This window comes from Cricetulus griseus, chromosome 10, assembly GCF_003668045.3.
Source record: "Cricetulus griseus strain 17A/GY chromosome 10, alternate assembly CriGri-PICRH-1.0, whole genome shotgun sequence".
NCBI classification, from domain to species: Eukaryota; Metazoa; Chordata; class Mammalia; order Rodentia; family Cricetidae; genus Cricetulus; species Cricetulus griseus.
This window is the reverse complement of record NC_048603.1, coordinates 4,216,302-4,228,871: the sequence shown is the minus strand read 5'-3', so window position 1 is coordinate 4,228,871 and position 12,570 is coordinate 4,216,302. Positions and strand designations below refer to the sequence as shown.

General features: G+C 41.8%; 1 protein-coding gene across 7 annotated transcripts in view; it reads right to left on the bottom strand.

Moving 5' to 3' along the window:
* The window catches only part of Trps1 (transcriptional repressor GATA binding 1), a 237,861-nt gene that overhangs the window by 206,372 nt on the left and 18,919 nt on the right, over positions 1 to 12,570 (bottom strand). Inside the window, exon 1 of one of the 7 annotated variants that reach the window (XM_027431427.2) lies at positions 11,712 to 11,767. The exons of 5 other annotated variants lie outside the window; for them this stretch is intronic. The gene's annotated coding sequence lies outside the window, so the exon portion shown is untranslated. Of the gene's footprint in view, positions 1 to 11,302; positions 11,658 to 11,711; positions 11,768 to 12,570 lie in introns of those variants that run through there. One more of the 7 variants, XM_027431426.2, reaches the window with a different exon arrangement.

Sequence of the window (12,570 nt, the reverse complement as noted above, 5' to 3'; positions counted from 1 at the left end):
ACAGCCAGTATATCTCCATTTGATGTGTTATGTATTGGTCAGACTAGTGATCTATAATCATTTACATCTGTAAGTTTCTACATGCCATCTATGGCATTCCAGAGTCCTCCAGGAGGAATACATCTAAGACTGGGACACATTTCCACAATTGGCAATGCCACGTTGTGTCACTGAACATGACAACACACTTTTTCTTCCACCTGCATGTGTACAGACCTGTACATGTATTTAAACACATATAGACCCCCCCAAAATACACATAAAATGTAAATATATGGAGGAAAGAAAGTTTAAAATATAATGTCTGGGGTACAAAGCAGGACACGAAAAACATCAAACATTAAGATCAGATGCCTGGCAACTTCAACATCTGGAAGGACACAAAACCATGTTTAATTTCAAAGACACACAAACACATACCATACGCATGCTCAGACATCAGTACTCATAGTCTGATTCTTTGTTCTGTCAAATCTATAAGCAACCAAAACATACATAAATGATACATGAACACCCAGTGAAGAATGTGATCCTATTATATAATACTACACTGAAAAATGAAGAAATTATAGGTGATAGGTTATTTACAAACATGAGACACTCGGCACTAGTGAAAACATGCAATGCTCATAGGTTCTGCACAGCATTGTTTGTAGGCTTCAAAACCAAAGAAAGCCAAACTTGCACTCTTAGCAGTCAGGAGAAGAACTGGTTTTTAGGGGAAGAAATCAGGGTAGAGATGCATTATGGGGGGTTTAAACTACAAATACTGTGCTTCCCAACAAAATGCACCATGGATACATTTTGTAATAATTCTTAACGATGCTTTTGCTTTGGGGCTACACTATTAGCACCCATGTGATTTTTTTCCCCAGAAAAATGTCAATTGCACTGCAGAAATCGGGGACACAGATAGGTTGGGATGAAATCCTTCAATGGCTCTATTCTGACACTCCGTCTACAAGGCCTTACTGAGTAGATTAGCTATTGGTGTCTCAAGCCCATGCTCAGACAAGGAGCTTCTGTGTACTGAAGCAGGCAATGGGTTAAGGAAAAACAGTGGGAAATATAGGGGGCAAAGGTGGATTCTAGACTATAGTGACTTAGGGAGTAGAGGGTTTGAAAGAAGATTAAAAACTAAAAATAAGAGCAGAAAACAACGGAACCACAAGAGATGGGACGATGATCCAGGGCAATGCAACAGGGACAAAAAAAGAAAACTTTTATTCCAGGCTTGTTAAATGTGGGTACCAGGAAGAGTCAAGGATAGATCCATCTAGTCATTAAATGCAAATCATCATGGTGATATAATATCCAATTATAAAAATAAACAATTTTATACAATTATATGTCAGAGACAAGCTAAGTGGATGAGAATTATTTACTATGTGTGTCCTACTTCTCAATTATTTATTCATTTACTCCAAGAGTTTTCCCAGTTACCCCTCAGCAAAGCCCTGCAAGTTATCTATTAACCCCACTTTACAAATGAGAAAACTCAACTGAATAGAGGTGACAGCCACCTTCTTATCTTAGCAGACTGGACCTTGCTATGACAAACAGTCAATTCAACATTCTTGTGGGTTTTCTTCAGAGAAGTCACCATCTAAAGTCTTCAGTCCTTTATAAGACTGAATAAAGACTTTGGTTCAGATGAAATGTATCAGATGCTAACTCCACCTAAAGGCTTTTCCATAAATCTGTACAAAATCGGAAATCAGGGCATTCCATCTCGAATGCTCATTTTGCATGGAAAAAAAGTTAATAGGTAAAATTCTATCAGTTTCAAGCTTCCACTTGGTTAATATTTTTCTTCAGACTTTGACTTCTATTTTCAATTAAATGCTTTCTAAAGTCCACAGTAACTGACCAAAAAGAAAAGAAAAAGAGAGAGAGAGAGAGAGAGAGAGAGAGAGAGAGAGAGAGAGCACAAAACTTAATAGGCACACATTCTTGAAACTTCCTACATTTCTTTTGGGAGTACTAGACAATACACAATGCAATCACATTTTATCATACAGAATCCGTTCCAAGTTTTAAAATCAAATTTAGCACTCACGAGGTTCTTTGCGGGGGGGGGGGGGGAATAAATAAGCAAGGCTAGGGGCAGCTAAACCATCATCTGAACATCTCATCCCTATGGACCAGACCAGCTGAAAGAATAGCTGGACCAAGCAGGTAACCACCATAGCCTATGTATGCGTGGAAGGAAAGCATCAAACATTGCAGAGTGCTAACAAGCTGAAAGCCGCACTATCCAGGAATGTCTTCTAATGCCCAGAAATACTACTGGAGAGAAGAGGGTTTTACTCTTTGCTTCAGCAACTCCAACACTGACATAGCTAACCACAACAACATGTCATCGATTATTAGATTATGCACATTTGTGAAAATCTACGTGTAATATCTGAATCTTTTTCTAGAAATCAAGGTCAAAAGTATCTCTGAGCAGAGGACCCACTGAGTGTGCACTCATTCGTATGTCTTGTGTAAGTATCACAAAACTGACCAGATGCTTGGATAACTAAGGCTCACCATCATTGCCAAATTAACGTCACATGTACTCAGCTATCACTGCTTTTTAAGGGCCAACCGTGGACCGGGTGTTGAGCAAGACATGCAAAGAATGGACATGAAAATTCTTCCACTGAGCTTATAGGCTAGAAGAAAGAAAGGAAAAGACAGGAAACCAGGGTCTACATTTGGTCTAACAAGAAGGGGTTCCTATAAAGCCGAAACAGGCCAAGGACTGTAGGATTCGGGGAGTGGGAACAGCAGCTGGAAAATTATGTGTTTCTCAGAGAACTGAGAAGGTCTGTGGTATTAGGTTCAAATTTTATGAAATAAATAATGAAACTATTTCTGTAGGGAAAAAAATGACTTCCCTGAAAAGCATTATTGACAACTAATTTATCGTGTGCATCCACCAAGTTATATGAACATTCCATACGGAGTATTTATTTGCTTGGTCACAAATACATTGTCTACTCAATTATCATGGTAAGCATGTGAAATTAAATAGTAACTTATAAATACGTGTGGTAATATTTGACTGTTTTAAATCGACCTCTTTCTACGAATTTAACATTCTTGTCCTGAAGAACAAAGTAACGCATTTAATTTCCTATAAACCTTTTTTATTCCCATGTGATGAGTGAAGAGGTGTATTCATGGTAGGAGGAGGGGTAGGGGAAGGAAGAGGGCTGGAAAGAGCGGCATCAAATGTCTTATCTACAGTCTACTCGAGGGCAAAGACATTTTACACTTCGGGTTTACCAGGGAGTTCATTCACCCATAAACTACGCATTCATAGCTTAGTTTGCCATTCTGAAAGAGCTAGCTAGCTTTATCAGAGAAACAAGGCTCGAAGTAAAAGCCTAAGCTACAATGCAGCACAAGACACAACAGGAGCAACAGCAACACCACAAACAACGAACCTCTTGGAAGGCAACGGTTCTATTCCTCCAATCATAACAAATAACTCAACGTGGAGCGTAGCACTACAGGCACTTAGGAGTGAAAATTACCTTTATGTAGAATTATGCAGTGAACTGGCAGGAGACAGAGAGCGCATCTAGAGAAACAGAAGTGAAACACAGGGCTACTACGCACATACGCCAAGAAAGCATGAAGAGTCAGAGTTTGGAACACATGGTTGCCTTGAATTCTGTGGTCCAAAGGCAGCTAAGGAAGAAGTTTGCATTGTAGTAACGTGAGGCCACCCTGGACACACAGACCCTTGTAACATTTCCAAGTAGAAGAGAGGACAATAAAGTAAAGTAGGATGACACGCCATAAATAGTGAAAAAGAGAAAGGTAAAGTGGGAAGGAAGGTTCCATATTTCAAAACGAATTCAATTCTAATCAGAAATGAAATAAGAGCAGAAAAACTAAAGTGAAATGTTCCAGGCTCAGAAGAAAGCATCAAACTGATACGTGTTTGGGAATGATACTCAATCATTGGGATGTTTGCATGCAGTCAAAAATCTTTAGTTAAATTAGAAATATGACTATCACTTTTCTAATTTCCTTGTTGTGCATCCTACCTGAATGACGTCATTCCATTGGCACTCAGATTCTATTCCCAGGATGTGCAGTCCAGGAAAGGCAGTGTAATCAACATTTGCTGACTGAACTTATCAAAAATTATTGGAATTAGTCAAACTTATGGAAACCTCAATAGGATGAATCGCATGTATAATGTACTTAAATCTTCTGTAGAACTCTAACGGAACATTCTAGCCCTGTGGAAGCAAAATCCATTCAGACTCTTATGCTCTTACACCTCATTTTGCAATTTTCCAAAGTAACCTGAAAGATAAATGTAGACCTTCCAAAATGAGTCCACATCTCACTAGTCCCTTTGGGAGCTCATTAGAACATGGTCAAAATCTCAGCAATTATTCTAACATGTTCTCTTCTGTGAAAATCAGCACTTTCCATCCTGGCCAGAGCCCTTTTTACTTCCAATCAGATCTCTACAGAGGCAACCATGGTAGGTGTCACAGGGAGGAACCAAAGATTCACCTAAAATCTTACTTCCTATGACACAAAAATCTCCCATTGCTAAGACAGGGGGAACTGCAGCATTCCCAAGTCAGGTTGCTTTCAGCAGATACTAGTCCTCTGTGTCCACCTCAAATTAATGCTTCTAAGACCCTTCAGTGGAAGGTCAAAAGGCATTGGGCAAAATGTGCAGAACATGCCGGCTTGTGAAAATATTGTAATACCCTGAATATCATGAAGGCCCCTTCACACACAAGAAGACAACACTGACTTTCAAATAAAAACATTTGACATTGTTTTCAACTTTGAGGTAATAGGCCTTTCAAAAATAATAGTAATAATAATAATCCTGGAAAAACGGGGTCTTCTTGAGATTAGGTAGGTTAAAGAGAGAAAGACACATACAAAATTCTCATGGGCACACACACACACAAAAAAAATATGCGCACCCATTAAGCAAAAGCAATGTAGTTTTTAAATCAAGAATTTCTCCTCATTTTTATATTAACCTTTGTACCTGTGGGTGCTTAAAAACACAGGTGTGCACACATGTGCCATGGAGGATGTGGAGATCAGAGGACAATCTCTGGTATAGGTCTACCTGATTTAGGGCAGGATTCCTGTTCAAGGGTGTGCTCCCCAAGTTAGCTGACCCATGGGCTTCAGAGAACTCACCAAGTTAGCTTCAGAGAACTCCTTTGTGTCCACCTCCCGTAGTCTGTAGGAGTGCCAAGAATGCAGACATGAGCACTAATGCCACCAGCATTCCAGGTGCACTGACAAGTTAAATTCAGGACCTGCCACTCACACGCATATAAGTTTGCCCATTGAGCCACTTCTCCAACCCATTTCTCTTTTGACTTTATCTGGGGTGTCTTATGTCATACACAAGAGTGTATAATTTGCCTGTTTACCAAAGTTGCCTGGAAAGGGACAATGGCAGAGGAAGGCAACAAACTAATAACGTGTATTAAAATACTTGGTCGGATATGGAGATCTAATGTCTAATTTATCATTCCTCTGGTGGCTGAGTTTCTAACTGATGGTACATAGTGGGCAGCCTAAAATGTTTAATCAGCAGCACTTTGCTTTAAATCGGTGCTTCTCCTGGAGAGTTTGTACACTTGAAGGCAAAGAGCAGATCAAACACCAGCAGCGGCATGACCATGGCTCATGCCACCCCTTGACTCCTTAAACTAGCCAATACTTGGTGGTAACATTTACCATACACTGAACATGCAGTATAAGAATGGCAGTTATCAGAATTTTTAAATCCCCCATCGTTTCCAGGGAAGGCCATAAGTAATGCAAAGACTGGTAAATAATTTAATTATCAATTTAAAGAAAAAATGTGATTTATAAAAGGCATTCTGGAGAAATTCCTTATAACGAATTATTAATGTTACATATCTCATACTATCTAAAACAGTTAAATGGACAAGGACATTACTAGATATTTAAACATCAGTCTATTAATTTGAGAGATTATTTGATGAGAAATGTTTCTATAAGATGAGAATGTTGTTTTCTTCCTCCCAAAACAATTAAAGGAGCTAGGATCCCTTCCTTGCTTCAGCATGCCTCCCAAAGCAAGGGGGAAACATGGAGTTTCCAGCAGCCAAGAGACATCAGGTCTACAATTCAAACTTAGATCTTCACAGCAGATTCAGCAGCACGGGGCTGCAGACCCAATAATCCAGGGGGTGAGGCAGATGAATTGCCACGAATTCAAGGCCACCCTGGGCTACTGCATGGATTTTAGGCTAACCCAGGATGCTTCACCAAAGCCCTGTCTCAAAAAATTAAAAACAAACAGGAAAATCTTGAGCAGGGCCTGATGGCACAGCCCCAGAATCCCAACCTCTTGAGTCTAAAGCTGACAATCCCAGACCAGCCTGGGCTACTTAGGAAAACTTGTCTCATAAAACAGAAAATATTATAGAAAAAAAAAATGGGTTGGAGATATAACTCATTGGATGAGCACTTGCCTAGCATGGGTGAGACTCTAGGTTCAGTCTCCAGTACAACAAGTAATACTAGTCATAAGTTAAATTAAATCCTCCAGGTTTTCTAATTTTATGGGAGTTAGGAAATTAGAGAGCTCATATGAACCCAGGACCCCTGGGAAAGGGGATGCTAATATCTAGCAAACTACCTGCCTGTCTCCTCTGTTTACATAGAATGGAAACAACTTTAGCTTCCTGGATGCTAACACAGCCACTGATGCTAACTGGGATAGGTTCTCGCTGAGGAGAAATATGGCATACTACTACAAATGACATGCCAGTATCCCGTTTGGAAGGTAGCACTGATTTATGGCGTCTTTCTTCTATGGGAGCTAAACCTCGGAGGTTGAGTCTGACCATGAGAATTGTGCATTTCTCCAAGCATTTGGGTTCACACCCGCATCCTGGAGCAACTGCCCTGTTTAAAGAAACTCAGGATGACAGACAGGCTCCAGGACGGGGGATGCAACACAGCACAGCCTGCATTCATCCCTAGCAAGTTTTCTGTTTTGCACTCTAACTTCAAATATTTTTGAAGAAATATGGTAAAGTGATTATCCTTCTGGAACTGCACCCACTGACACTGTAGCATTAACTCACAGCTTGTTAAATGCTCTGCCATCTTTCTATAACATTCTTTATTATGAATGGGCATATGGGAATTGCTCTTTTCCTGCTACACTGAAGTCATTACTAACTACTCATCTGTGACATGTACTCTTCTCTTGTAACCAGGAATTTTAGCTTCACAGAATTTAGAAACTGCCACATTGTTTCTTGGCATCCTTTCAAATGTGACATTATTTTAAATTTTGGAAAAGTCTGTCTTAGCAAACACATGAGAGGGTGTCAGGTTAAAGATTGCCCAAAAGGAGCACCACGGTCTGCGTGGGAGATAAGCGCAGACCTTTCTTCTGGTCTATAGGGTCTCGTGCCTTTCATTAGAGGTACATGGAATTACACTGAGCTCAACAAATACATTTCAAAAGAGTTTATCAAATTACCAGCATACAGAAATGAATCCCAGTTACTGAAGATAAGTATTGGAAAACAACTGGGATGAGAAAAGAAAAGCTTCTGGCATCTTCTCTGCTTCCTAAGATCTCCGTGAGTAGGTTTTGTGTTTGACACACAGATATTGACAAACACAAGGCACTATACAATAAACTCAAATATAAATAAAATGTGTATAGGAATTTTCTGCCTCATCCATTTCTGAGTAAAATAGGAGGTAGTGTCTAAATAACAGTTTTCAGACCCTTTAAGAGCCTCGGTTTTGGAAACACTTGGTTTCTAGAAAATCACCAATAAAACTTACATGGCTGAAAGAGAAGTCCTGGTCATGTCATCAATATCCTTTCCAAGCCCCTCCATGTACATTTCATGATCCACATACAGTTCCAAGAGCAGCACATGCCAGCAAACATTCAGAATTAGCACTCTTGGCTAGGAATATCTTAGCTACCAGATTAGACAACGGTTCCAATGGTTTGCTGCAGCTTCCTCCAGAAAAATCTCAGTAGACATCAGTGGCACTTAAGAAGTATCTGTGCATCTGGTCTACGCTTTAAAAGCCTCAACGGCTTTCCTGCCTACCCTGCTTCTTAAACAGACAATACCTCAGAGTTGCTCCACTGGGTAGATGTTACAGTGACTACACAATCACATAACTTGTCTTTATTGCCTTCCTTAAGAAACACTGGAAACCTCAGTATTAACGAGTCATTTTATTCCCAAAATGCTATGACCACATGGCATTTACTTCACACGGCGAAAGAAAGTCAATGATAAAGTATTCAAGGATGACCACAAGACATGACATCGGAGACGCCAGACTTCAGAAGAGCACTAGGGGTGTTCCGACAATGCTACCACACCTATTGGCAAATAAGACAGTGATTTATTTCTGAAAAGGAACTGTGTAAGCCTCTGTGGAGAAGAGGAAGAACCGTCGTGAAATCACCACAGAAAGTAAGCCATGACAGGAAAAGCCTGGCTATCAAAAAGTCATGTGACAGTTTTAAGAAATTGTGTAGTAAAAGGAAGAACTAACTAGCCTCCAAAATACAACCAGAATGATTGTAACAGACTTAATCCAAAAACATAAAATACTACCAAAGCATTCTTTTAAGATGCTGTAAACTCCCAAACCATTCTTTCAAAAATTCTGTTCAGTTCAGGATAGACTTGAACAGAAACTGAAACATAAGGGAATTAACACACCTAAGGCATGAATGATAAGTCTCTGGAAACACAATGATGCCACATGTTCTGATTAAGTCTCAATTGTTTCACTATACATATGTGTGTGTTATAAATGTGCATTTTAAATTAAGACCTTAGAAAAGCAGTTCTCAACCTATGGGTCACAACCCATGGGGGGGGTGTCACATATCAGATATCCTGTCTATCAGATATTTACATTGTGATTCATAACAGTAGCAAAATTACACTATGAAGTAGCAATGAAATCATTTTATGGTTGGGGGGATCCCCACAACTTGAGTAACTATTAAAGGGTCGAAGCATTGGCAAGGTTGAGAACCACTGCCTAAGAAGCACCATTTTTAACAGCCTAATGAGGGCTTCCAGAGTTAATGACATACAGAAATTAAAAAGATTAGAAACAGAACAATCATTATAATTACTATTATCATAATAAATATTCACACAGCCCTTCAGCATTCAGCAGGCCTGTTTAAGATAGGTTATCTAAATTGTTCTTCCCCTAAAACCTATGTATTATTAGTCAAATCCACAGGTGGGAAAATTGCAAACTCGAGCAGATAAAGATTCCCTGTAAATCTGATATTCTTCCGACACAGCCACACTACAGAACTAAACACACAGCCACAACCTGCTAGAATGCTACACGCAGCTGGACGTCAGCCTATTCCAGACAATGGAACATCCCAAAGGCCGCAGGGTGGCTATAGTTTTCTATAGTTCAACTTTTGCTATGCATAGCTAGATAACAAATAAGCAGAGAAGACAGGTCAAGTGCTCAAGTTATAGAAAATACAAAAGAAGACAAAAGGTTAAAAATGTTAAAAGATTCTGGTGCACACTGAAGACCCTGGAGATGATGAGTAGAAGGGTCTCCTTCCACAGAGAGAAGGGATGGCAGACTCAAGTCTTTCTTTTATTTGTACACTAGACCTGGAGCTTCTGGTGCTGGCTTCAGTCCCACTGTTTAATGGGGAGATTATTTAGTTAGGGGGGTTGAGGCCAGGACACTGCTTAGTAGTTAACAAATGCGTTTGACATTTTATCATAAGATTATTGCCTTCCTTTAAATGAATTCCTTAAAAAGATTGCCTGTACTAAGTCCGCATGCATGCTCAAGGGATGACTGTTGGCTTTTTTATAAAATAATCTCATTTCGATATCGTGCCTTGTGAAATGATCTCATCTGCCCGGCCTGGTGGTACTTTCACCCTTATGGCAAGATAGGGAGCTGCAAGCCACTTGCTCTATCTAAGGGTTCCAATGCTGCTATGGATGGCACAGAGAAATGTCTCGGCTCACATCCATGGAAAACCTGTTCCAAGAGAGAGCAAGGCTGTACGTGAACCTGTTGTACGCTACGGGGGGTGGGGTGGGGGGGGAATATCCAAACATCCTTGCCTTCTTTGTGATCTTTAGTTTTAAAATTAGTGAAGGCCTTGGTGTACACCCGTGGTCATCACAAGTTGAAGTCGGTACCCCATCTCCAGGGACACATCAATTATTTCCTTTGGCTAATGTTAGGCACCCACAGACCTTCAAGGCCAAAAGGAAACAGCTGGATACAAATTATATGAATCAATAACCTTCAATCTCCGCTAAATACCTGTCTTAGGAAGAACTTCAGGGCAGTGACGCTAAAAATAACCGCTGCTGCCTGATACGCTCTTAATAATATGGAGTTCTCGAGAAGGACCTTAAAATGAAGGGTGTGCGGAAGATTTCCCTAACAAGGAATAAACTTTAAAAGAAGGTTGATAATGTGAAGACAAGTAAGCCTGAATAGGAATTCGGCAACTGTCTTCAAATCTAGACTTTAAGAGACCATAAAGACACAGAAGACCAAAAGTACAGAAGGCACAGCCACTACTAAACAGTTTCATTTGCTTATAAAGCTACTTAATTATAAGGCACATAGCAATTCTATGTGCCTATGACTGTAGGCCTGTTTTATTCTGATTGAGAAGCCTGAGACACAATGCTTCTAACTCCGTGTGTTCGTGGCCCCAAATAAAGTTCCAAATGAAAAAAAAAAGCCTGGGGAAGCAGGTCGTTCACCAGAGGCTAATCACAGATTTCTCTAATTGATGAAAAACTAGGACTTCAAGTCCCCTGCCGTGGCAAGTCTTGCGGTTTTGCACGGGCGGGCGGCGATCGATGGATCGCAGGTGAAGAACCCTGATGTGAGATGAGTCACTGTTGATAAACCCATCTGGGGGGCTGGCGGGAGGCAATCGGAGCGCCCCGTCCACCCCGAGGGCGGCGGCAGGGGCAGGAGAGGAAGCCGCGGGACGGGGGGGCGGGGGAGACTCAGAGAAGAAGGGTCGGCCGGCCCGGGAGGCCCGTGCGAGCCGAGTGCGAGCCGGGTGGCCCGGCAGGCAGCGCACCGGCTCCCCGCAGCACCGCGCTCCACGCCCCCCCCCGCCCCGCCCTGCACGGGCGAGCAGCCGGGCTCCCCGGCCTGACCCGGTTCCGAGGCCCCGGCGCCGCTGCAGCCCCGGCCCCTCCCGGCCCGCCCGGCCGCTTCTCCTGGCGCCGCAAAGAAAATGGACCCTGAGGCTCACCGATCTGAGGCTCCCATTTTCCACTGCGCCTTTGCAAAGGGGGAAAGGTACAATTTTGGACTCTTGGAAGGTCTACTTCTGATCCGACTAAACCCGGAGCCACACTGCACTGGGTCTTTAGAACTCTTCCCGGAAAAGCAGAAAAAAAAAAAAAAAAAAAAAAAGCCCACAATTACAAAATTAAAGCCATAAAGCTGATAACTGATTTAAGGAAATGATTAGGTCGGAACCGAAGCGAGCTTGCTTTTTGAAGTCTTTGTAACATTCACGAGCCGCAGCAGAATTCAAGGTTGTCCAGACCCCATTCTGAGCATTAGTTCCCCAAGAGTACAAATATTTAGGAAACACAAAGCATGTAGATTAACAGGACCGTACCACCTCCCCGTGTCATTCAACAACTTCCTCTTACCAGGGGTTTGCTGAGCACAGCCTTTTACTGTAATGGAGCCAGGAGAGGCAGTTACTTAAGCTTGTGAGTCAGTCTCAGTCTCTCTCTCTCTCTCTCTCTCTCTCTCTCTCTCTCTCTCTCTCTCTCTCCCTCCCTCCCTCCCTCTCTCTCTCTCCCTCTGTGCTTGTGTATTTACTAGACACTGTAGCTATCGCAACAGAAAAAAAAAATGTGATTGGTGATGTTTTTAGATTATGACTGTAAACATTTTAAATGCCTTCTATATAAAGGTGAGAGTTTATGTCCTAACAATGAATGATGGCCTAAGCAGAAATCACAGTGGCACGGTGTTAATAGGACAAAGTTGCAGCCTCTGAAATCCTCCTGGCTCAAGCCTGGCACTGTGTTGCCTTGCCCACCTGCAATTTCAGACATTCTAGTGGCTGAGGCAGAAGGATGGAAAATCCGAGGCCTTGCTTGTATATATATGGTGAGGCCTTACCTCAAATAAATAAATTATCATGCTGGATGACACCACAGCTGGCACAGAATAGAACGGTTCACAGATGTGGAGAACCAGACTACCTAAGTAGTCTGCGTAATTAGGGTAACTTCCCTGAGTGTGTCTTCCCTTCAACGCACACTCAGCTGGCATGGCAGTAGCCTTAGTGGGGTGCTTCACAGATGTCCCCCAGGGTCTTCACTGTAAGGTGTCCCCTGATGAAAGATAACCCTCCAGTTCTGGGTCCTTTCTCCCTGCAGACCTGACTGGCCCAAGCTCTTACAGTCATCAGTGCAGTCATCAGTGCTGGCTGGGGATCAACCAGAGAAGTTTTTAGGGCTTGTAGCTCATGTCTCTGCAAACCCAGTCTAGCCTTTT